Source organism: Lepus europaeus, chromosome 9 (genome assembly GCF_033115175.1).
Source record: "Lepus europaeus isolate LE1 chromosome 9, mLepTim1.pri, whole genome shotgun sequence".
NCBI lineage: Eukaryota > Metazoa > Chordata > Mammalia > Lagomorpha > Leporidae > Lepus > Lepus europaeus.
Window position 1 is genome coordinate 91,125,067 of NC_084835.1, and position 25,921 is coordinate 91,150,987.

Genomic DNA, 25,921 nt, shown 5'->3' on the forward strand with positions numbered 1-25,921 from the left:
TACTTTAAAAAATCAATTCATTGGGTTTGAAGTTTTCAGCTAGTACTGAGCATGATAAATAACCATGTCTTCAAGCAATTGGTAATATTATTGAGAAGACAATGTTCATATACATGTAGACAACTTGGGTAATAGAGCATGTAGGTACAAATTATGAAATAAAATTACTGTAAGAGCTGAGAGAAATTCATAGGCAAACATGGATAGTGAGACCTAATGTGGTCATGATAACTTCAGGGAAAATTGGGATTAAACTGAAACCATCATGATGGGCTTGCTTAATGAAAAGAAATAGAAAAATTGATTAAGAAAACCCATAGAGACATCATTAGATGAAGAGGGTTCTCAGTTTTGTATCCAACAACTGATTAAATAAAGATTCAGAGATAGTTAGGAGCATAATAAAAGACAATGCCTTCAATAAACTCAAAGGCCACTCATACACAAAAAAATTGCAATGTCAGTATTTATAAAATGGTGCCTGCCTGTTAATGTATTACTTTTGATGAAACAGGTTAGAAATGCTAAGGAAAATCTGGAGAGAATGGCACAAGGGAGTTAATTTGTTTAGGATAAATTAAGAAGTGACAAGGGACTGTCCTGAAAGCACTGAGTATTTGAAGACAGTGTGGGATCATGGGGGTGGATAGGGATAAAGAGAGCTGATATCCTTTCTGGAGCACTTTGCATGGGCTCTGGCTGTCTCTAGACATGGTTGAAATGTCTGTCTCTTAATTTTCATTCTCTGTCTCTTCATTTTAGAATTAGAACCTCTATATTTTAGCCAAATCCATGGCTTCGAAAATAAAGATTAAAATTTCTAGCTTTGCTTGAACTTAGTTACAGCCATTTGTCCAAGTCTTGGTCAATGAGATGTGAGGAAATGCATGTATTGAATTTCCCTGTCATACCCATGTTTCTTTGCTGTGAGCTTGAACATGGATGTGCTCATGAGCTATCTTGGACCACAAGGACAGGGCACCATCCTGGAAAGAGCAGAGTCACAAGCCAGAGTCTGTAGCTGGGTTGTGTCATGTGCTATTGCTGAGCTCACTGACAGATGTAGATGCAAAGAGAACTGCACTATGTTTTAACCTCAGACACTGTATTTTGGGGTTTCCTTAATGCTATGGTTGTTGATAAGAGGTTGATATTTTGATGAGTGCTTACTAAAGTCCTGTTGATCACTTGAGTAAATTAAAGAAATATATTTCAACATACAGAGCATGTGATTTTATCACATTTTTTGGTCAATAACTTGGTTTTGTTCTTACCTTCAGACTTAATTCACTTTGCAGGAAGGATGTGAGCCTCACTGCTCCATCTATATTTTTGCCTTATTTATTCATATTAATACTAGAGTAATATAGCACAAATGTATGACTTTCTGTTTGTTTGTATGACTGCCTTAGACACTACAGAAATATAGCAAGATATTTCATAGTCCTTAGTTTGAGACTTCTTTGGTATCAACTTTAAGTCATTGGGGCATGTAACTGCTTTACAGGGTTTATCATGTTTCTACTTTGAACTTTCAAAAAACCAAGGGAAGAGAAATAATCATTTGTAAGCAGCTGTTGTATAGGGTCATTCATGTCAACCAAATCATCTCACACAGTGACACTGAGGCTTGTTCTCTGTTGAGATTCATAATTTCATTTCCATGACTTCATTAACACCAAATAATTGATGACTATGACATTTAAAAAGGAGTGGGTGTTGAAGTCAAAGTACAGTGTTGGGTGGTGTTTTCAAGGGAACAAATACTTTTCAAAAGTCATTGGGTGTGAGATCTTGCCTTGTTTTCTTTTCTTCCACCACCCACTAATTTCAGAGTCATTTATGACTTAGAAAAATGATTAGCAAACTTGCAAGAGTACTCATCAAAGCCAATAAGGAAAGAAGCATGAGGACCTACACTCAAAGGGAGGACAGTGTTGTTACAGTGAGGTTATATAAGCACAGGCTCTGAACAAATTAGCAGTGGGGAATGACTGAGAAAGTGGTTCCTGGGTCACCAAGCTCCATCAGAAGCAAGAGCAGTGGCTATGCTATTATTATAATATGAACAAGATAAAAATTCCCAGACAAAAACATTTTTCTTTGATGAGTTTTCTTATTTCTTATTCTCTGACCATTGTTTCATTTGCGATCTTTTACCATCCTCCCTCCTCTTGCTGAAGAAATAGCACTTGCACAGTCATCAGGGCTTATACAGTGTGAGGGAGTCAAGGCTCAGTAATGCTGAAGCACTGTGGGGTGGAGATGTGCGTCTGTGAAGCTACCTGTTCTGCTGCCTCAGAAGCAGCCCTGCTCAGTCTTCATACTCAGCAAGGTGCCCAGCAACGACTCAATGACATGCAAGTATATCAAGTAGATTTCCTAATTTATGTCTGTGGGATTTGCAAACTTCGCCATAATGTATTCTGAAAATTTTGCATCCTTTCGACAAGATATATTGAATTTCAGGCCCTGGACTGTGATTGATCCCAACACTGGGGTAATATATTAGACTGTCGCACAGTATCTGACAGCCTTTTATTATGGATTTAAAAAAGGCTAGCATCCTGGGTGAAAATCCTCAAAGGTCATTCTTAGAAAAAGATTTTAAGCTTTCAAATTGGGTATAAAATGGAGAGGTGTTTCTACTCACAGTGTGGACAATAGTAAACACATTGTTTTGGCTCTGGCTGTCTTCATCAAAGTGTGGGATGCCTGTTTGGAGAGAATTGTCCTAACCCAAGGTCATGAGATTCATTCTCTAGTGGGAAAAATTGATCTTCTTATTCCTGTTCTATTGCTTTAAAGTGCTTGTAAATGAGGCCAGTCTACTTCAAATAAATATTCTTTGCACCTAGTAGACTCCAGAGGACTGTTGATATGCCAAGTTACTGAAGACATCCCTTGGAGAAATTGTGACAGCAGCAAAACTTAGATTTTGCCCATTTTTCTATCCTAATTCCTTACTGTCTCAGATCTCTGATTGCCTGGTCTTAGAAATTTCTGCAAAGAATACTGGTAATAACACACCATATGACTACTAACAGGGATTTAATCAATGTCTTGAGGATTAAAAGCCCTAGACCTCGAAGGAATAAAACTGTAATGATTGAATGAAAGCCTGTTTGTTTAATGTTTTGGGAAAGAAACTAAGACATGGGACCCATAAATCAAATTGTTGGCAGGCTTACATCCAGCCTGGCTGACCCATTTCCTCCCCTGGGATAAAGAAAACAATGCTGATTACAGATCAAGAGTGCCAGCTGCATTTGTGGACATCATGTGTATTAAAATAAATTATCTTAGGCCGGCGCCATGGCTCAACAGGCTAATCCTCCGCCTTGCGGCGCCGGCACACCGGGTTCTAGTCCCGGTCGGGGCGCCGGATTCTGTCCCAGTTGCCCCTCTTCCAGGCCAGCTCTCTGCTGTGGCCAGGGAGTGCAGTGGAGGATGGCCCAAGTGCTTGGGCCCTGCACCCCATGGGAGACCAAGATAAACACCTGGCTCCTGCCATCGGATCAGCGTGGTGCGCCGGTCGCAGCGCGCCAACCGCGGTGGCCATTGGAGGGTGAACCAACGGCAAAGGAAGACCTTTCTCTCTGTCTCTCTCTCTCTCACTGTCCACTCTGCCTGTCAAAAAATAAATAAATAAATAAATACATAATCTTAGGGTGGCTGTGCTGAGCCCACTCAGTCTAGCTCAGTCAACTTAGAAATGTGGTTTCTTCATTGGGTTGGAGAAGAAGTTAGAGAAGATTTCATCTGGTACCTTGAAGTCTATTATTTTTTCTCTCTGCCTTCTGTGGTGCACAGGGAAATCAGTGAGCAAATGAGGGTGACAGTAAATGTGGGAGCCCTGGTGAACTTCCTTAGTGTATGTCAGTCCATGTGAGAGAAGAAGAGTTCTTTCTCATTGATGGGTATTTGATGCCATTGTTAAGATGCTGGTTGCGGTATCTGCATTTCATGTCACTGTGCCTGGGTTTGAGTTTTGGTTCCGCTACAGATTCCAGCTTCATGCTAATGCACACCCTTTGAGGCAGCAGGTGATGGCTCAAGTGCTTGAGTTCCTTCTACTCATGTGGGGAACCTGGATTGTTTCTGGCTCCTGGTTTCTTATAAGCACTTGGGAAGAGAATTAATGAATAGGGGCACCCCCCCTCAAATACACAAATAAATAAAAGTAAATTTTAATTTTAGAAAGATGTTTTAGTTTAATTAAAAGGAAATACTGGCTACAACCCCTTTGAATTTCTAATATTCTTGCTCACTACTTTGAAAGAACTGACTCTAATTTGACTGCCTGGATACAGTTTTGTAGAAATGCTCAAGGTGTTATACTTTACAACAGGTAGAGTATCAAGTGTGTGGTAAAGTTACCCTGTTTTATTTGGTCAAAAATCAAATTTTAGGATGGTAAAAGGAAATGATTTTGAACTAATAAGATATTTCCCCCATGCCATCAGGTTCAAACTTTTAAAAATAAAACCATTTCTAGAAAACATACATTTTTTAAAAAAAAGTTATAGAATACTATAAAGAATATTCTCAAATTGTGGATTCCCAGGCTCAGGAAGAAGAGCTGGCATAAAGCTATATGAGAAGATCACCGTTTAGTATGCAGGGGGAGAATGTCAAATCCTAGGCCTGAAGATAACACATTTACTTATTTCTTTATTTACATGTTTATTTATTTATTTTTGGAGCTAACACTTTTAAAAAGGTAAAGGAAATCTGCCTTCCTTTTATATAAATGTAAAAAATATTTTAAAAAAGCAAATCTGCCTTTTCCTTATATGATTTGAGAAGTGAAAGTAAGGTCTCTTTTGGAACAACAATATTTATGGATTACAAAATGTTGAGACTTTAAGGGTCCAGTTAAGTGATGATGTTATGATAAAACACATGAAAATATTATAGTGTACTTCTACAAACCTTTGTATATGTTCAGTCCCTTCTAGATTTTATCATTTTTTCAACATAATATTTCTGTGTACACAGTGCTTATCACAGTATTTTCTCATTATTTACTAATAATGTGCCTTTTTCTTTGTTTGGCTGGAACTCCATGAAAGTAGGGACTGAGCTTCAAGATATTTAACATTCTATTAAGAATTTCACTTTGGCTGCTAGAGATAAATAAAGTAAAACAAGTTTTATTTTACACATAGAAATTTTCCTTTGGAGATTTTTCTTCTATTCAGAGGAAAATAGCAGCCATGGCAAATCTAATATTCAGGGTTCAAGTAGTAAGTAGTTTTGTCTCCAAACTGTAGTGTGGATCAAAGCCATTACATTTAGATAAACTGGACTGTGACAGTTCCACCAACACCGCTCAGTCTCATCTTGTACCAGACTCCCCTGAGCTCAGGTGATTGCTGTGATCCAACTCAGTCATTCAAATGCACTTGAATGTACCCTGAAAAGTGTATGAAACATAAGAACACAAACATGTACAGCTTTGTGGAAAGTATATTCATGTGAGCACTTCCTGCTCACCCATCAATACCCAAGTAGCAGCAGTTCAGTCATTCTGGTGTTTAGCACCATAGTTAATTAAGATTCTCGTTTTTCTGGGTGTTTAGCAGTAAATGGCACTGTCAGTGGGATTTTCATTTGACCACCTTTGTTCATATTTGATATCAGAGTGATGCTAGCCTCCTAAAAACAGTTTGGCAGGGTTCCCATAGTGGTATGGATGAATGTCTATTTTTGATTTAATTAAGCTAAGAATAGATTCTGTTGTTTGCAACTGAGAACACTCACCCACAGAAGAATTGTGACTAGAATGCTGGCAGATAGGATATTCACAAAGAAATGGGAGTCTGAGATGATCTGGATTGGAAAGGATCCAGTTACTTTTAAATGGTGAGACATTTGTATTATTTCGTATCATCCAGTGAAAACTGCTTTACTTAAATTGTTGCTGTGGCCACCAGAAATGAAGGAATGGTTTTGACAGACTGAAAGCATCCTGCAATTGAACATTATAGTCAGCATAGTCACAATGGGAAAATGGATTACCACTAACAAAAGTGAAGACCTTAAAAAGAAAAGTGACTCTAATTGGATTCAATTAGAGTCAAGGAGTTTCTGTGACTTACCTAATACAGTCTCCTCTAGCTCTAGGGCTGATGTGGGCAAAAGCAGCCACAGGATCTGGTCATGTAGGTGGCAGAATTATAACATAGCTTAGATTTATAGCTTCACCAGGTCTCTCAGGCAAAAATGGAAGGATCTGGCAGACTTGAACTTGGGACATTAGTAGACTCTGAATAACTCCAACTTCCCTCCTAGAGCAGCAAAAGCAGTCTGTCTGTCAGATAAGGCTGATGGTGTAAAGTTTGAAGACATTGTAATAACAGAATGTTAAGTACAACAAGGCATTGTATAGAATAGGATGCTTAAGTCTCTTCTGCCCCACTCCACTACCCAATATTGTCAGTTTGGTACATGTACAAGGAATTTTGGATTTAGTGAGCTAGGTCAAACTAGCCCAAATAGCTGGGAGTGAACTTAATAATTATATATATATATATATATATATATATATATATATATATATATATATTACTAAAACTGAAATAAATAGTAGACTATTCAAATGAAATAACAGAAATGCTTTAGTTTAATGTAAAGAAAGGAATCCAAAGTGATAGGAGGTCCTGGGATTTGGAATAAGTGAATTATGTGTGACTGGTTCATCATTTCAAAATATCTAGACCTTCCTGCATGAAGGCTTAGATGATACTCATTTTAGTGTAACAAAATACCTTAGTTGAGGGAAGTTCTAGAGACTTTAAGAACTATTTGAATGACTGTCCTTTCTTTTTTTTAAATAAATTTGTGTAGTTTTTTTTTTTTTAGAGAGACAGAGAGAAAGGTCTTCCTTCTGTTGGTTCACCCCCCACATGGTTGCTTCGGCCTGCGCACTGCGCCAATCCGAAGTGAGGAGCCAAGTGCTTCCTCCTGGTTTCCCATGCGGGTGCAGGGCCCAAGCATTGGGCCATCCTCCACTGCTTTACCCGGCCACAGCAGAGAGCTGGACTGGAAGAGGAGCAACCGGGACAAAATCTGGCGCCCCAACCAGGCCTAGAACCTGTGGTGCTGGCGCCGCAGGTGGGAGATTAGCCTAGTGAGCTGCAGTGCTGGCCAATGACTGTCCTTTCTAGGATGGGATAAAGGTGTGAAGTTTTCCGATCTCAGTGAGAATTTGAGATCCTCAGATTAAAAGACGTATAGAATCAGTTATTAGTGCCCAGAGCCAAGATGGCATAGCATTGGAGCAGGCAATGGGTCATAAGTAATAATCAGAATAATTTGGTCTACCCAAAAATTTGGCAATGGCCAATTGATCCCTAGAGCTAAAATAGGTGGGTAGTCCACTAAAATCCTCCTTGATTTGGATATCTTAAACAGCAACAGAAACAACTCAGTATTTGATGAATAGAAGTTTGACTTGAATCAATACTAGAGATAGTTGTAGCCCCACATCCAATTTGTAAACCTGAGTTGGAACCATTTGAATGAAGGAATAGTGGGGGATGCTTAATGAAGGACTCTAAATCCACTTTATATTGCTATAATTGCTGAAACTGGAAAATGCATAATAAATAGAAAATTACTGGCGTATAGTTCTAGAGGCTAGGAAGTCAAATATCAATATGCCTGCATCTGAAGAGGGCCTTCTTGCTGTGTTATTGCATGGCAGAAGGCAAGAGAGTGAGAGAAAGCAAGAGGGAACCAAACTTACCCTTTTGTAATAGCTCCAACCCAACTTAGGCAGGTGGAACCCTCATTCCCTGAACCTCTCTTAAAGACCCAGCTCTTAATAGCATTACCTTTCAACATACATTTTGAAGGGGACAAGCTTGCAAATCATTGTAGACCCTGTAAAGACTTCCCAAGTATTCACAAATCTTTGGCCTAGATTTCCCTAAAGAGAACTATGGCAAATCTGAAGTTAATTGTGCCTTACCTAGTAGGAAATATATAGAGGAAGATTATTGGAGATTGATACTATGGTACTATTAAAACATACTCTCTGGTAAATAAGAACAGATGTGTGGTCCAGAGGTCAAGTTTAGATTTATGAATATTAGCTAAAAAGATAATTTAGGTCTGCTATTATGTCATTGTGGACCCACTGAGTTCATAAACTCATCCTGTGCTGAAAAAGTCACATAATCATCAGTGAGAAAAATTCCCATGATAGCCTCCTGACTTGTGGGGTGGTAACTATTAGAAGCCAAGTGGAAGCCTTTGGAACTGAACGAAGTATTTTATCCCTAGAATAAATGCAGAGATGAGTCTATCTTCATAGACTAGAAAGAATCAAAGATGGCTATTTCTTTTTTATAGTCTAATTAACTATAATTAAATAGTGCCTCAAATTATAATTAATGCTACCGATCTTTTTTATTATCAGATTAGCCACATTTTGGACCCCTGTTCTTTAGCTATTGAACTTAAAACTGTATGTCATTCCTGCCCCATCCTAATAAACAGAAAGCATCAGGAATCACTTCTTTTCACCTGGAAGGAATACTAGTGCAACATAACCTTCTTGACTTGGGCTGTGACAATGGGTGTGTGCCTGATTTTGTCCTCAGGAATCTTTTTCATTACATAAGTATCAGGACAACATGTGGTCTTTCAAATTCATGATTTCATGTTGTAGGGCCAGGTAATCAAAAAGTAAGATTCTCCTAAATAATTTTGAAATACGCATATGTGTTTGCCATCTGAATGAAGTTGTTGGGTGATATATACTTGAGAGATATGGGTTATAGTACAAAAGGACACAATTACAAATGCCATAACACTGAATGTTGAAATCTCAAAAGTTAAAAATTCTGTAAGATGAAAATCTTAAGAACTATGGGGCTGGTGTTCTGGCACAGCCATCACCTCTAATGCTAGCATCTCTATCCAGCTGCCTGCTAATGCATTGGGAAAGCAGTGAAATATGGCCCCAGTGCTTGGACCCCTGCTACCCATGTAGCAGACCCTGTTGAAATTCTAGATATCTGACTTCGTTATGGCTCAGGTCTGGCTGTTGCAGCTATCTGGGGAGTGAAATGGAAGATCTCTCTGTCTCTCTGTCTCTCCATCTCTCTGTGTAATCCTGCTTTTCAAATAAATAAATATTTTTTTAAAAAAATCCTAAAAATATAATTATTGGAAAAGTAATAAAAATTATTTTAAAAACGTTTATTTACATTTTCAAAAGAATTTATTTGAGAAACATATAAGAACAAAACAGAGGGGTCGGCACTGTGGCACAGTAGATAAAAGCCGCTGCCTGCAGCATTGACATCCCATATGGGCGCTAGTTCATTTCCTGGATGCTCCAATTCCAATCCAGCTCCCTGCTAATGTGCCTGGGAAAGCACCAGAGAATGGCCCAAGTCTTGGCCTCCTGCACCCATATGGGAGACCCAGAAGAAGCTCCTGGCTTGGGTCTGGCCCAGCCCTGGTGGTTGTATCTCTTTGGAGAGTGAACCAGTGGATGGAAGACTCTGTCTCTCCCTCTTCTCTCTCTGTAACTTTGGCTTTCAAATAAATAAAATAAATCTTAAAAAAAGAACAGAACACTTCATAGGCAATTTTACATAAAAATAGGTAATAATAATATATATTTGATGTCATAAATGCTCAGGTATACTAACAATAGTGTATATAGCAATTGTAAGCAGATAGACAACATGCATAAAAACAGGTCAAAAAGGGAAATATATAAATATGTATCATTATGTTTGGTAATTGTGTGTACCTGACTTTATAAATGCAATCATCTGAAATACTGTGGCAGACAACCTAAGTGTTTGACAAGGTTGATCTAAAATTGTGATGGATCACTAACCACACATGCAATTATCCAAAGAATTAGCTCTCCGAAAGTTTATATTTCACAAATGCAGGCATACAAAAAGAATATATCTTCATTTATGGAGGATGTTTCAATGTTTTTATGAATACACACATTGTTTATGCATAAAGTTAGTGTTGTGAGAGTGCACTTTCATGGAGTCAAATTCAGGGAAAAAAGCATAAGAATCTGTGCCTCCAGTATTGGAAAGGATACAAAGATAAAGATAAATAGGATAGAAAATTGCAAAAAAATATAATGCTGGCAATTTAAAATAGGAGAAAAGAAACTAGAAATTTAAAAACAACCCCAAAAACTAAAAAGAAAATTCAACATGTGAAAAAATGTATTACAGGGATGGAATATGAATGATTGCATGATGGTAGAAGCTCTGCAAATTTCAAAATCATTAATTACGTTTGGAAGTTGTAGATCATTATGAATGACTGTTTTTTTGTTCTTCTTTTAGGTCCTAAGACTCTTTAGAGGGTACGTTCATACTCACTTTCTACATGGCCATGGTCGTTTTGAAATTCTTCATGATACAATGTATAGCAATATTATTATTTCCTGTCTTCTGTGCTAGGCTTCTGCATTGTTTTAGCTATGCAAAAATCTGTTCCACATGCACTCATATACAGATCATAAATTCACAGAAGCAACACAGGAGATCAAACATCAATATTGTTGTATATCTTATCTTACCTAGGACATAATTATTTTTGAATCAGTTTGTAACTTCACCAGCTTCTTCAGGCAAATGTGGCTTTAATGTTGGGAATTTCATAAGCTAGAAGGGATGCCAATACAGATAAATTACACATTTTTTAAACTGAAGTTTCATCATCCCCATATCATGCAAATAATTTTCTGCCCAAAGTATTGAGCAGAATGGAAGAAAGAAACCCTATTGATAATGCCTTGAAAATCACTTTTTAGAAGGCCTTAAATGCACCTAATTAAAATCTATCATTATGGTTTGGGGATTCAATTCAAATTAATTTTCTCTCTTAAAGTCTACAAGATTTTCAAGTAAAAAGTTTATGAAGTGTTTCACTTTATCCAGTTATTAGTATATAAAGTCAGTAAGTTCTACAATTTTTGAATCTAACAGGGGCATAAATTATATGTGTTTGATAAAAACATGAAGAAAAATTTTGAAAGTGCCATCCATTAGCCAAAGTGAAGTATGTTCTGTTGTTTCTATGTTACATTTGGTGGTAAATATAAGAGGGTAATTTTTATCACTCAAATCTCCAACCAAGAATAATTCCTCATTTAATGTGTTTTATAACACCAAAGGAACCTCTGTATGAGCAAGTCTTTGGTTTAGAAGGTTTAGAGTTTGTCAAGATATTAATGTGTTTGAGGTTGTATGCAGGAAACTTGCCTTATGTTAGGCAGAATGAATAATGAATGGTGGAAAATAAAGGCTTAGAAGCTACTATTGCTCCTTCTTATAAAATTGTAGACCACCATCACGCTCCAAATACAAGTGAGCAAGTCTTTGAAGATCAAAGAAATGAAAACACAAGTGAAGACTATCCTCTGCCAAATTACTCAAGAGTTTAATGTCCTCTGATTTTAGAATCAAATCTCTCTCCCTCTCTCTCCCTCTCTCTGCCTCTCCCTCTCTCTCTCTCCTCTTTCTGTAACTCTGCCTTTCAAATAAAAAAAAAGGTGACTGGGGTTAGGCTCTTGACCTAATGGTTAAGTTTTCTGACATCAGAGTACCTGGGTTGATCCTTGCCTCTGATTCCTATTTCCAGCTTCTTATTAATGCATATATGGGAGGAAGCAGGTGATAACTCTAGAACTTGGGTTTCAGCCACCCATGAGGGAGACTAGAATTGAGTTTTGGAAGAATTCCCTCCATTTTAATTTTTTTTGGAATAATTTGAGAATTGACATTGGGGTAGGTATTGTGGCATAGTGAGTAAAAGCCACCGCCTGTGATGCTGGCATCCCATACAGTCACCAGTTCAAAAAACAAGCCGCAGAAGATGGCCTGAGTGCTTGGGCCACTGTACCCACATGTGAGACCTGTAAGAAGCTCCTGGCTCTTGGCGTCAGCCTTGCCCAGCTCTAACCATTACCACCATTTGGAAAATGAACCAGCAGGTGGAAGATCTCTCTTCTCTCCCTGGAACTCTGTAAATCTTAAATAAATTAGTATTAGTCCTTGTTGAACAACTTAATAGCATTTAGCAGAAAGCTACAGGTTATGGACTTTTCTTTGTTTGGGAGAGTTTTATTATAGATTCAATCTCATTACATACTACTGATCTTTTCCATGTCTTCATGGTTTGTCTTGGTAAGTTGTATGTATCCTGAAATGTATCAATTTCTCCAATGTTTTCCAACTTGTTGGCATATCATTGCTCATAATAGTCCCTAATTATCTTATTTCCATGATATGATATTTCATTTATCAATTCTGGTTTATTTGAGCGTCCTCTCGTTTTTCCTTAATCTTGGTGAATGTTTATTAATTATGTTTATTTTTTCATACAACCAATTCTTCATTTCATTTAATTACTTTCTATTTTATTTAATTCTTTCTACTGAGTTTGGGTTTAGCTTGTTGGATTTTCTAGATCCTTGATATGCATGCTCAAGTTGTTTATCTGGTTTCTTTCCTTTTGTTATATAGGCACTTATTGCTGGAAACTTCCTCTTTATTACTTCTTTTGCTGTGTTCATTATGTTTTCATAAGCTGTGTTTCTGTTTTTGTTTCAAGGGATTTTAAAATCTCTCTTTTTTATTTTTAATGATCCATTGTTCATTTAATAGCATGTTGTTCATTTCCCATGTGTTGCATAATTTCTAGAATTTCTTTTTGTTAATTTTAGTTTTATTTCATTGTGTTCAGAAAAGATGTATAATATGGTTTTGATTTTAAAAAGCTTTTTGAAACTTGTTTTTACTCCTAATATATGGCCTATTCTACAGAATTTTCTATTTGTTGATGAAAATTTTCAATTGGATGGAATGTTCTATAAATACCTGGTGAGTTCATTTCATTTATTGTATAGTTTAACTCTGCTATTTCATTATGGATTGTTTGTTGTTTGGATGATCTGTCAATTGAAAGTGGAGTTTTGAAGTACTACACTATTGTTGGATTGGAGATTATTTTTCCCATTAGATCTGATAATGTTTGTTTTATAAAATTTTGTGCCTCAGCATTAAATGCATACATATTTAAAATCATTACATCTTATTGAATTGAACCCTTCATCATTGTATAATGAACTATTTCAGTCTCTGTTCAGTTTTTGCTTAATGTTTATTTTGTCTGCTTTCTTTAGGTTTCCATTAGTATGGAATATCTTTTTCCATTCTTTGACTTTCAGTCTATGTGTGTCTTTTCTGGTAGAGTTTCTTATAAACTGTATTATTGGGTGTTTTTTATTTTTTTAAATTTATTTTTAATTTTTAACATGACCTGTAGTTTTTGTGAAATTCTTTATACAAAGAAATAGTATACTCTAATACCTTACACACAAAAACACATATTCCAATAACATAGTTGTTATCATTATCAAGTATTATGTACATAATTTACATGACTGGCAGCACAGTAGGTTTACATCACCACCCCAATATGAATAAATACTGGACTGCTATTTTATAAAGGCTACAATATCACTAGGAAATTCTTCAGCTCCATTATAATCTTATGGGACCACCTTCATATATGGTGTCTTTTTTTGACCTCATTATATGGCATTGACTTATAGTTTTCATCATACATAGAGGCTTGTCATTCTGAGTTTGGAAAGATGAAATTTCTAAATCTAATTGAGAAAATGATTATTTTTAAGTTAACAATTAAAATAATTTTAAGAGATATATAAAAGATGCTGTTATTATAGTATTTTCATCCACCTGGTCATTCCTTTATTAAAAAAACAAATGTTGCCGTCCTACCTATACTAAACTTTATGAATGAATAAGAATTTTTTTTCTCTTTCAGAATGTTCCATAATTCAAATAAGAGTTCATTTAATGGTATCCCAAATATCTCAAAGGCCATCTTCATTCTTTTAATTATTTTTCTTTCTTATTTTCTTTCTTTCTTTCAATCCCTTTCTTGTCTTCAAGTTCAGATATTCTTTCTTCTGCTTGATCTAATTTGTTATTTAGGCTTTTAATATTTTTATTTGCTTTATACAGTTCTATGAACTTTCTGTTTGGTTATTTTTCAAAATCTCTATCTCTTTGGTGAATTTCTTATTTATACCAAACATTAATTTCATAATTCAATTTAAGTTTCTATCTTTTTTTTATATTTCTTTGAGTATCCTTACACTTATCTTTTTAGGTTTTTCATCAGATATTTCATTAGTTTCTCTTTCTGTGTAATCTGATCTTGAAGTATTATTGGATTCCTTTTGGGGCATGGTATTGCCTTGTTTTCATACTTGTTGTGTCCCAACATTAATATTTGCATATCTGGAAGATCAGTTGTCTCAACTACTTTTAGAGGGAGACTTTCTGGATGGATTTAAAGCTTTTTCTTGAAGATTTGTCTTCGGATATAGATTTGTTAGGCTACTTTGGCTTTAGTTCTCATTGACTGTATATACTCTATCTTCTGTGCCAGGGACAATAGTGATGTATAAAACTTCTTTTGGTCCCAGCTAGGCTATGTGGAACTTGGTAATGGTGGCCAGGGTCATGAAAGTACCAGACTAAATCCACCAAATATGGGATAGTGTTGGGCCATGGCAGCGCTGAAATGCAGGAAACTCACCAGAAAAGTTGAGAGAGAATGAGAAGGGGAGACCAGTAACATTTTATAACAAAGCTGAACTATTAGTGTATTTTTAAAAGATGTATTTATTTGAAAGGCGGCGTTACAGACACACACACACACACACCAAGAAAGAGAGAGAGAGAGAGACAGAGAGAGAGAGAGAGAGAGATCTTCCATCTGCTGGTCACTCCCCAAATGACAGCAACAGCCAGAGCTGAGCCAATCCAAAGCCAGGAGCCAGGAGCTTCTTCCATGTCTCCCTTGGGGGTGCAGGGCCCAAACACTTGGGCCATCTTCTATTACTTTCCCAGGCCATAGCAGAGAGCTGGATCAGAAGTGCAAGAGCTGGGACTCAAACTGGCGCCCATATGCGATGAGCCATCTTTCACTGTTTTCCCAGGCCATGGCAGAGAGCTGGATCAGAGCCCATGTGGTCGTGCAGGTGACGGCTTTGCCTACTATGCCACAGTCACAGTGCAGGCCCTGAAACTAGACTATTAGTATATTGTTCATAAAGTCCTGGCAGAACATATGGATGGCAATGATGCCTCACATAGCAGTGTGCCTGAGTAACTGATAGGATTGACACTCATTGGGATGGTTTCCTAAAAAATAGCTCTCTTATTCCTTTGACTTTGACTTCCTCAGGGATGGGAAATATAGAATGGAAAGTAAGTTTACCATAAGCCATATGCTTTAGAGGAAGGATATAACTGGATCTACTTTAGAAAATAGGTGATATACCTTTATTTTTCTATACATTTAGATATAAGGAAGTAAGCAAAAAGAAGGATAAATTAATCTCTGAAGGTGACTAGAGAATGGCGCAGCTGATACTAAAGTTCAAGTATTCTCATTCCACATCAAATGTCCTTTCCCTCTAGAATTCTGTTTCCCTTGGGCTTTAATTCTGTTATTTTGAAGAATTGGTAGAGAACCTTTACATAGTACTGTAAACTGTTATACAATTTCCAAACTCTCTTCCGTTTCCTGGGGAGTTCTTTACTTTCCAGTCCCAGTACAAACTTCATGTGCTCCATCCCACCTTGTAACTGCACCATCTTCATCCTAGTGCAACAGTAGTTTGTCTTTAGATCACGCTCTTTTCTCATCTTGTAATGGTCTCCCATTTTTCACATGGACAGGGTCACATTATGCCATCTCCCGATAAAAAAGGATCAACATTATTTTCTTCTTTATTCTAATCACTATGTTTTGTTAAGGGTGTCTGGTGTTATACTCAACTTCTTTTTGAGTAATTTTAGCCTTTGTATCTCTATCTTCTGTTAAGCTGACCCTGGCAATATAATCTTAGATCTTCATTTAGCATTCTTGATTATTTAGTTGCTAACTAATAATGTGATCACCCATTGTCCTGCTTTTACCTATGGGATCTGCTCTTTATTGTCTAGTGGTTAAGTTCTCCTTACTCTGTCTTCCCTTTCTGTCCCAAAATTATATCAGGGCACTGGAGTGTGGTTCAATTTGTAGTTATACCTATATGATCCTGCTTTGTACTGAAGGTACCATATTTGCCATATTGCTTTGCATCTGTAGTTTTGTAATAACATATTATTATTTTAATTTTGTGGAAAGGTATTTAGTCCCTCCTTGTCCTATTTGAACATTATCAAAGAATTCTCTGCCTTCTCAACCTGTGACTTTCAGAGTTATTCCGAGGTTTAGGCAGCTATTAAGTTTCCTTTATTTCCTCCTTTGACTTGGGAAGAACTCTACAGAGCATTGGAGGCCCCTGAATCAATGGCCCTAATCTTAATTCTTCACTAACTTTGACAACTGTCTTGTATTTTGCCCTTCTCTGTTTGGCCCAGAGCTAACCTGCTTCCCCCTCTTGTTGGAAGATAAGGGACCTCAGTGTTTTGCAAACTGACAGGGTGAGAGATATAGTGACTGCAGTGTGGCCTGATGGGCATGTTGTCAGATGTAGTCAAAACCACTAGAGGTATATTTTCTCAGAGAAGGGTAGTCCTGAATGTTCCTCCAGCTATTGCCACGTGTTCCCCTGGCTGTGCCCTGTATGCCCCAGGCTGGCTGCAGCGCTAGCAGAGCATAGCTGCCATAGAGCTCAAGATAAGTCAGAGGAAAAGTACAGAAATCATTTACCAAAGGATATCATACATAAATATCACATACAAACAGGACAGCATTCTGTAAAAAGGCAGATTACAGCCAAGATAAAATTTTAACCTTAGCTGAGTAGGGGAGAATCCTAGGGAAAATGCATGAGTTAAACATGTTTTTTGCAAGTTGTTACCTTAAAAATAAAACAAAATGAGTATGTTAGTAGCTGCTGCTCTTTTTTTCCCCCTTAAAGCTAAACTTTTCTCTCTATCAGTCTTCTTCCATCCCCCAATCCCTGAAATCATGGTTACCACTTGCATGCATTTTGGAAGAGATAAATGAGAAAGTAAACATATTTTCATAGACTTAAGGAAGTATCTAGGGCCAGCATTGTTGCATAGTGTGTTATCCTGCCATCTGCAGTGCCAGCAACCCATATCAGAATGCTGGCTGCTCTGTTTCCAATCCAGCAAAAGATGGCCCAAGTGTTTGGTCCCTTGCCACTTGTATGGGAGACCCAGATGTAGTTCCAGATTCCTGACTTTGGCCTGGCCTAGTCCTGGTGTTGAGGCCATTTCTAGATGTACCCAGTGCATGAAAGATCTCTTTCCCTCTCCATCTGTTCCTTTATCTATGTGTCACTCTGCCTTTCAAATAAATAAAATAAATCTTTTAGCAAGAACACCTAGGAAGCGTTTATCCTTACTGGATCAATAATATGGCATAAATTGTGCCCTAAAATCAGCCAACAGAACAAACCCAGAGAGATTGTTTAAGGCCTGGACAATTTTCTGTCTCCCAAATGTTCCCCCTTTTCAAACCAAGTTACAATTTCACCGCCTTTTTGCAATGTCTCCCTATTAATTTTCAACCAGCAGAAATCCCTGTCCCCTTGAGCTGACCGGAGGGTGCATGTTGTCTCTGACATCTCTTATCTGGTAGCTTTGGAATGGGACACTTGCTGTGCATGCATGTGCTTCCAGCCATGAATCTGCCCCAGCAAACTTTGTGGCCTGGGGCAAACAGGTTAGCCTGACCCCATCTGTGTGCCCTCATCTCTCGAAGAGGAATGATAGCAATGTCCCACCCATCCTATCCAATAGTTTGGGTGTTATCATGATTCACTGCTGTTATGTCAGTACACTTACTTTCTAAGCTGTGAAGAATCCCAGTAAAGTCTGTCCTGATTATTATGATGTCTGATCATTTCCAAAGTTTAGACATATTTTCTTCCCAACCACATGGAGAAGGACTTGAGAGCAGGGATTAAACATTGAGTCTTTACTTCTCCAGCATTCTGTATAGAACCATCACTCTATCCTCAGGATAATTTTATAGTCCCTTACCTAATCACCCTATTTCTGTTCACTTCGCCCTACAATGTATTCTTTACAAAAGAATGACAGTAACTCTTTAAAAACATAAAAATCAAGTAATGTCACTGCTATGCTAAATGCTTAATGATTTCTTTTTGAAATACAATATTTTATTCCTGACTTTTTTTCTTTTTTTTTTTTACCAGAAGATATTACCATTAATACATGTGGATTGTTATCTAGTATAATAAGGTTTGATGCTTGTGATTTGAGGTGTGTCCAGGGGATTAGTGGGAGATCAGTCCAACTGTAATTTGTATTTAAAATTAAATGACATTCTTTGTATTCAATATGGAGGAAACTTTTGTTTCAACATGTCCATATCACTTATCCTCATGTGGAGATACTGACCAAAGCAGAATGGCAAAGAAAATTCCTCAGGTAGCTTTTGAACTTGGCTTTTCTTCCTGAAGTCTTTCCCAATGTGTTCCAGTGAAACCTTCTATTATGATTGTGAAAAATTCAGCTGATTTGTGTTCTCTATCTCTAAAAGGCAGGAGGAATAACTAAACAATGTGGGGTAGTAAAGCCTGCAGGCTATATACATTTTCCTAAAAATTTCACAGGCAATAAGAAAACCTGTGAAAGCTGAAAACTTTTGGTATTCTAAGCATATAAAATGTTTTATTGGTATAAATGACCACAAATAACTTGCATATGGTAGAAGTTGGGATTCTGTGCACATTTCAACTCCCCATACACTTATTTCCCAACACACAAAAAATGCTTCTATGATGGAAAACCAGGGTTCTGGATACCTCAGGGATCTGTTCTCTGACTGGATCTCTTTTTAAATTTTAATATCATCCATACTTAAAAGGGACTTTTCCTAAAACCAGAAACTGCATCTTGGAATATCAACAGAGTATTTATAAGATCTTATTATAATAAACACTGGGGAAGAAAATATGAACACAAAGTTTTCCTCCAAGAATCACAGTATATAAATAAACAACAGAAAGCGAAAAATGGAAGTACAGTGTTTGAATATGAAAAGAGAAGATTTAAGACAGACTACCAACTTTCTATTACTGAATAAATACAACATGTCCTGACTGTATATCCTTTAAAGTATAATTAAGAAGTAAAATGCAGGCAGAGTTAGACAGTGACAGAGAGACAAAGAGACAGAGAGACAGAGAGAAAGGTCTTCCTTCTGTTGGTTCACCCCCTAAATGGACATTACTGCCGCTGCGCTGCGCCGATCTGAAGCCATGAGCCAGATGCTTCCTCCTGGTCTCCCACACAGGTGCAGGGTCCAAGCACTTGGGCTATCCTCCATTGCCTTCCCAGGCCACAGCAGAGAACTGGACTGGAAGAGGAGCAACCGGGACAGAACCAGTGCCCCAACTGGGACTAAAACCCAGGGTGCCGGCGCTGCAGGCAGAGGATTAGCCTAGTGAGCCGCGGCACTTGCCCTGCACTGTCAGTCTTAAAAGTAGTCTTTTATTAACAGAATACTCTTACAAAATTTATTTTATAAAATAGACTAACTCATGTTAAGGTGAGATTTATGAATAAATATTTTGAGCTCCTACTATGCTTTCTGTTCTTTGTTAGATATGCAGTAAATAAAAGAGAAATAACAATATTTCCTCTGCTTTTTCAGGACTTTGCTGCTTTCTAAGGGAAATAAGTCTAATAAGACATGATAGCATCAAATGATAAAATTTTCTGAACAGATTTCAAATGCTCTAGCATCTTATGCTTGTTGGGGGTCATCTTTGTCTCAAAAGCAGGTAAAAACCATTCAACCATTAAAATTTGGGGAAAAACACTAAGATAGGAACATTATTATCTGTGGAGTACATCAAGATGTACCTGTCCACTTTTTTCCAGGAATGGTACCCTATGACCTCCAACACTGTGGTCTCAGGCTCCTGAAAAGATAACACAATTTCTTCCCAACATGCCATCTGAAAGTGTCTTTAAAAGTATGACAATATTGAATTTACTTAATAAAAAATTATAGAATTTTTTATGTCCAGTGATTTTTTAAAAAAAAGAATATGAACTGAAAATACATTTTAGCTTACCCATGACAATTTTTCTTATTATGTGTAACTCTCATGGGAACCCAATATATAATATCAATTAGATCTTGGGCTAGTTGCATTATATTTCTTACATTTTCTCCTTTTTCAAAAAAATAAGAGACGTATACTAGCTAATATTTAATTTCCTTTCTTAATCAAAATATTTATTTTTCAATTTTGTGTTTAGGATATTATCCAAATGTCATATGTTTAGTGGTCGTTGTAAAAACATCTATTGATGTATTTTTTGGATATCTGTCCATCTATTCTAATCCTTCCGTGTCTTTTAGATGTTAAATTCTGAAACAACCAAAATTTATCAAGTGTGATAATGAGCTAACCATCCAACATTAAGCCTACTGCTAGAATATAAGCCCAAATGCAAAAATACTTTGTGGTGGCTGGCGCCGTGGCTTAACAGGCTAATCCTCCGCACAGGGGGTTCTAGTCCCGGTCGGGGTGCCGGATTCTATCCCGGTTGCCCCTCTTCCAGGACAGCTCTCTGCTATGGCCCAGGAAGGCAGTGGAGGATGGCCCAAGTCCTTGGGCCCTGCACCTGCATGGGAGACCAGGAGAAGCACCTGGCTCCTGGCTTCGGATCAGCGAGATGCGCCGGCCGCAGCGGTCATTGGAGGGTGAACCAACGGCAAAAAGGAAGACCTTTCTCTCTTTCTGTCTCTCTCACTATCCACTCTGCCTGTAAAAGAAAAAGAAAAAGAAAAAAAAATACTTTGTGGTTTTGCTTTAAATGAATGACATATATCTTTCTATCTCAGTAGCCTATATAAGAAAATTAATATTGTAGGGGTTGGCGCCATGGCACAGTAGGTTAACCCTCCGCCTCTGGCGCTGGCATCCCATATGGGCACTGGTTCTAGTTCCAGCTTCTCTTCTGATCCAGCTCTCTGCTGTGGCCTGGGAAAGCAGTAGACGATGGCCCAAGTGCTTGGGCCCCTGCACCTATGTGGGAGACCAGGAAGAAGCTCCTGGCTCCTGGCTTCAGATCGGCATAGCTCCCGCCGTTATGGCCATTTGGGAAGTGAACCAATGGAAGGAAGACCTTTCTCTCTGTCTCTCCCCTCTCACTGTCTGCAACTCTACCTCTCAAATAAATAAACAAAATCTTTTTAAAAAAAGAAAATTAATATTGTAAAAATTTGAGCCACGGCGCCCCTCTTCCAGGCCAGCTCTCTGCTGTGGCCAGGGAGTACAGTGGAGGATAGCCCAAGTATTTGGGCTCTGCACCCCATGGGAGACCAGGATAAGCACCTGGCTCCTGCCATCGGAACAGCGCGGTGCGCCGGCCGCAGCGCGCTACCGCGGCGGCAATTGGAGGGTGAACCAACGGCAAAAGGAAGACCTTTCTCTCTGTCTCTCTCTCACTGTCCACTCTGCCTGTCAAAAATAAAAAAATAATAATAATATTGTAAAAATTTGAATCAATATTTCATTAAATTATTGGCTCCTTACTTCCAATTTCCTGGCCATCTATTTTCAAGCACATATACTCACTCTCCTACATTTTTCTTCCCACTTATTAGCATTTTGTGTGTCATATGATTTCATTCAGAACCTTCATCATCCACCAAATCTTGTGTTCATAGGCAGATTCCATTGCTAAATCATTCAATATTTGGGTAAGTCATTTATTAGTGCCTTGGTTTTCTTATCTCTAAAGTGGGAATGCTAATAGTGTTTCTCATTGGATTATGATGAAGAATAGATGAGATAATGCAGTAATAAGTTTAGAAATGTACCTACCACATATGACAATAAATAACAACTCTGACTTTATTATTATCATTTGGTAGATTATTTATAATAACTTCCTATACAGTTGGCTTGGCATTAGTATTTGAACTGCAACTTGTTTTCCTGAGTGAAGCCACAATTATCTGTGTCAAACCATGGCTATAATGATGCTACTGTGATTTAAAAGCCTGCAATGGTTCTTGCTGTTCGTACAATGAAGTCCAGACTTCTTACCAAAGTGTGAAGACTAATAAAAACTGATTGCTACTATTTTTTGAACTCTATCCCCACATAATTATCAGATATTGCTTTCTTACAGGACATGCAACTGACAAGATTATGCTCTTTCAGGTCCCACACCCCAAGCTCAATGCACTTAGTGCTCATGAACCTTTTTGCCTCTCTGCTTTTGTCAGTCTTCCTTCTGCCTAGACTAACCACCTTCTTCTTTTGTACATCTGGTGAGTGTGAACTCATCCTTCTAGGACCTATTCACATGGCCCTTTCATTTTGAAGACTCTCATGCAATCGAAATGCAGACAATTGTCTGAGTATGAGGCTTCATTCAGCATTTTATGTATGTCCCTATTATGGCACTGAACCCTCTGAAACAGTCTTGTTTCTCCCCCTCTCCTCTGCATTATAAACTCATTGAAAATAATGACGTTGTCCAGAAGCAGAGTGGAGGTTGGTGAGTGGCTCTAAGCTAAATACATTTCCAGGTACTTTTCTTAAGCTTTTCCATCTTTAATCTGCACAATGAGGCTCTACGTATTAATGAGCCCAAACCAACTTTAGGAGGTTAAGTTATCTGTCACAGTTATGAGTTATAAAAATACAAGCCAAGTATCAACTGTGGGAATAACTTCTTTCAAAATTACTTAACGTATTGCACAAACAAACAAAGATATCTTTCACATTAATACATCTCAATTTGTCTTTATCAAGAATTGGCCTTTTCATACTGATAAAACGTGTTTACAGCAAATCTTCTATACAGAGCAGAGCTTTACAATACTCATCATCAGGGGACTATGTCTGCCCCTGGGACTACTTTGGGAAGGAGGACTTCCAGACTTTTTAGCATTAGCTATTTTTATTTTTAATTCACTAACCAAATGTCCACAAAAGTTCTTGGCTGGGGCCAAAGCTGAGAGCTGGAAACTCAGTTCAGGCCTCCTACATGAGTGTGAGGGACCCAATTACTTAAACCATCACTGCTACCTCATAGGGTCTACATTAACAGAAAGCTGGAATCAGGAGCCAGAGGCTGGTATTGAACCCAGCCTTAACCATTTTTAACCATAGAAACTATACTTTTGTTTATCTTCTATATTGGGTTTGAGGTTGTCTTTTCAAGTAAACAATCCAGTTTATTTATTTTTTTAAGGAATTATTCATTTATTTGAAAGGCAGATTGACAGAGATGCAGAAGTCAAGGCAGAGAGAGAAAAAGAGATCTTCCATCTGCTGGTTCACTCCCCAAATGGCTACAATGGCCAGAGCTGTGCTGATTGGAAACCAGAAGCCAGGAGCTTCTTTTGGGTCTCCCACACAGGTGCAGGGGTCCAAGGAATTGGGCCATCTTCTATTGCTTTCCCAGGCCATAGCACAGAGCTGGATCAAAAGTGGAGCAGCCAAAGATTGAACCAGTAGCCATATGATATGCTGGCACTGCACACAGGGTCTTTACCCACTACATCACAGCACCAGCCCCAGTGATGCAGTTTAATGTTTAAGATGAACTCATCTACAGCATCTTTAAACCTTACCCCTCATCATAATCTCTAAATGATAATACATACAAAGCCATCCACAAATAAACAGTAGTTTCACTTTTAATTAAGTTCAAGTTTAGTGCAAGTGATGCCAAACCATTGTGAAAAGGAGCAGATAAAATAAAAGGATAATAGAATGAAGAACTTTTCTGATTTCCAGTTATAGCATAGGTTGGCTATAGAGTTGCAAAACTCGACTAGCTGTAGGGCCAAGAGAAACCAGCCATGCAGGATGGGATGAGAACAGGAAGCTCCTTTGCCCAGATTCCAATTTTGATTTCTGGGTAAATCACTGTACAAATCCAGTGGCTTGCTCCCAGGTGGAGCCCAGCTGAATGCAACACATGTTGCCTTCACAGCAGGGAGGATATGCTCTCTGGGTCCATTTTCATGATTTCCACTTCCCTTGCCATAGAGAGAGTCTTTCTCCTTAATAAATCTGATACTGTTGAATGGGTGTGTGATTTCCCATCTCCCATCTGAGGCCAGCTCAGGAAGAGATTTATTCCAGTCCATGTGGCCAAGCCACTGTGCAGACAGTGTCAATAAGAAAGGTCACCCGCTGACTCGCTGCCAAGCAGCTAGTTCTTCAGGCCCTATCCATGCCTGCTGCATTGAAATGTGTTCAGCACCTCCTCAGGGGCAGAGGCATTAAAGTTAAATGTTACAGATGTGAAAGGATGGCAGTAAGTGTGTTGGGCTGCAAAAGAGCTTGGGCTGGGGATGAAAACATTGCCTGCAGTGACAGAATTTATTTTCTGAACAAAAGGAGTTTTTAAGGGCAAAAAGAAAAGCCAATTAAAATCAAACTCCCTTGCCTTCATAATCCAACACCATCCTAACTGTCCGACCTTATTTTTCCTAATGTGTATCTTTATCTCAGTCTCTGGCCTAACATTGCATGTACTTCATTTCTATTTTAGAGTTCCCTTTCCCTGCCTCTTTTTTATCTCATGCAGAAGACTTGGTAGATATTAGTGACTTGATCTAGCATGTGGGTTGTTTTGTTCTTATTATTTTTTTTGTTGGGTTTTGCTTTCAAGTCAAGGCTATTGATTTGTTCTGATTTTAAACTTCTAACTCTCAGTATTTAAAAAAAGGATTTATTTATTTGAGGGGCAGAGTGAGAGAGAGAGAGAGAGAGAGGTATCTTTCTTTCACTGGTTCACTCCCCAGATGGCCACAATGGCCAAAGCCAGGAGCTTCCTCGGTGTCTCCCAAGTGGGTAGCAGGGACTCAAGCACTTAAGCCATGTTCTGCTGCTTTTCTCAGGTGTATTAGCAGGCAGCTGGATTGCACATGGGATCCAGAGTCACAGGCAGTGGTTCAACCCTCTATGCCACAACTCCAACCCATATTATCAATGTTGCTGTTAATTTTTGAGGTGGAAATTTATGGAGGCATATGGCCTTAGAAATATGCAGCTATCGGTTTGTAAGATTCATATCCTAGGTTGCAAATAGAGATGGTAATATCAGCTGATCATGTGTCCTAGAGAATTAACAGTTCATAGATTCTCCTTATCAGAGCTGTAAGACACAGTGGATATCTTTTCTGACTGTCTAGGGAAATTATGAGCAAAGTCCTGAATATATGAAGCAGCCCTTTATTAAAGCAGTTTGAATTTGAGCTGATTTGTTAATTATAGAGATATTTAAAACTAGGGAAGCCACAGTTGCTTTTGCAATCAGTGTGTTCAGTGTATAAAGTGGATGGTTGGGATTTGACAAACTGAACACAAAAGTGGAGAGAAGTCTTGTCATGAATCTGAATAAAATCTGATCACAGTTATTACAGTATATATTAAGAGACATTCTCCATAGATGAGCAGTGAGTACCAATAAGCTTGATTGAGGAACATTTGGCATGAACTCAACTAGAATGGTTTATGTTCCCAGAAAGATTCACATTCTGGGACAAGAATATGAAAACAAGACTAGGACCAAGTTCCAAAGAAGTCTGTGCATATTTAGGGCCTCACGGTAAGTACACATGGCCAGCATAAGGAAATAGGTAGATCCTTGCTATTGTTGGTGTATATGAAGGCTAGTCATCAATTTGGGAATTCCCACTTATGCTCTACTTCATCTGCTATAACAGTACAGTCCTATAAAATATACTTCACAATGGCATGTTTAATTCCACAGAAAAGACAAAGGTTACTTTTTAACTTTGTTTAACCCAGTATTTCTAGTCTTGTGAGTCTGTGTGCACATGGGTGCAAGAGAGAATCACTTTTAGCCACTCAAAGAATTAGTATGGA

General features: G+C 38.0%; 1 pseudogene; it reads left to right on the top strand.

Moving 5' to 3' along the window:
* The first annotated feature begins 2,265 nt into the window (after window positions 1-2,265).
* Window positions 2,266-25,921, top strand: part of LOC133766359 (small ribosomal subunit protein uS5-like) — a 57,656-nt pseudogene continuing 34,000 nt past the window's right edge.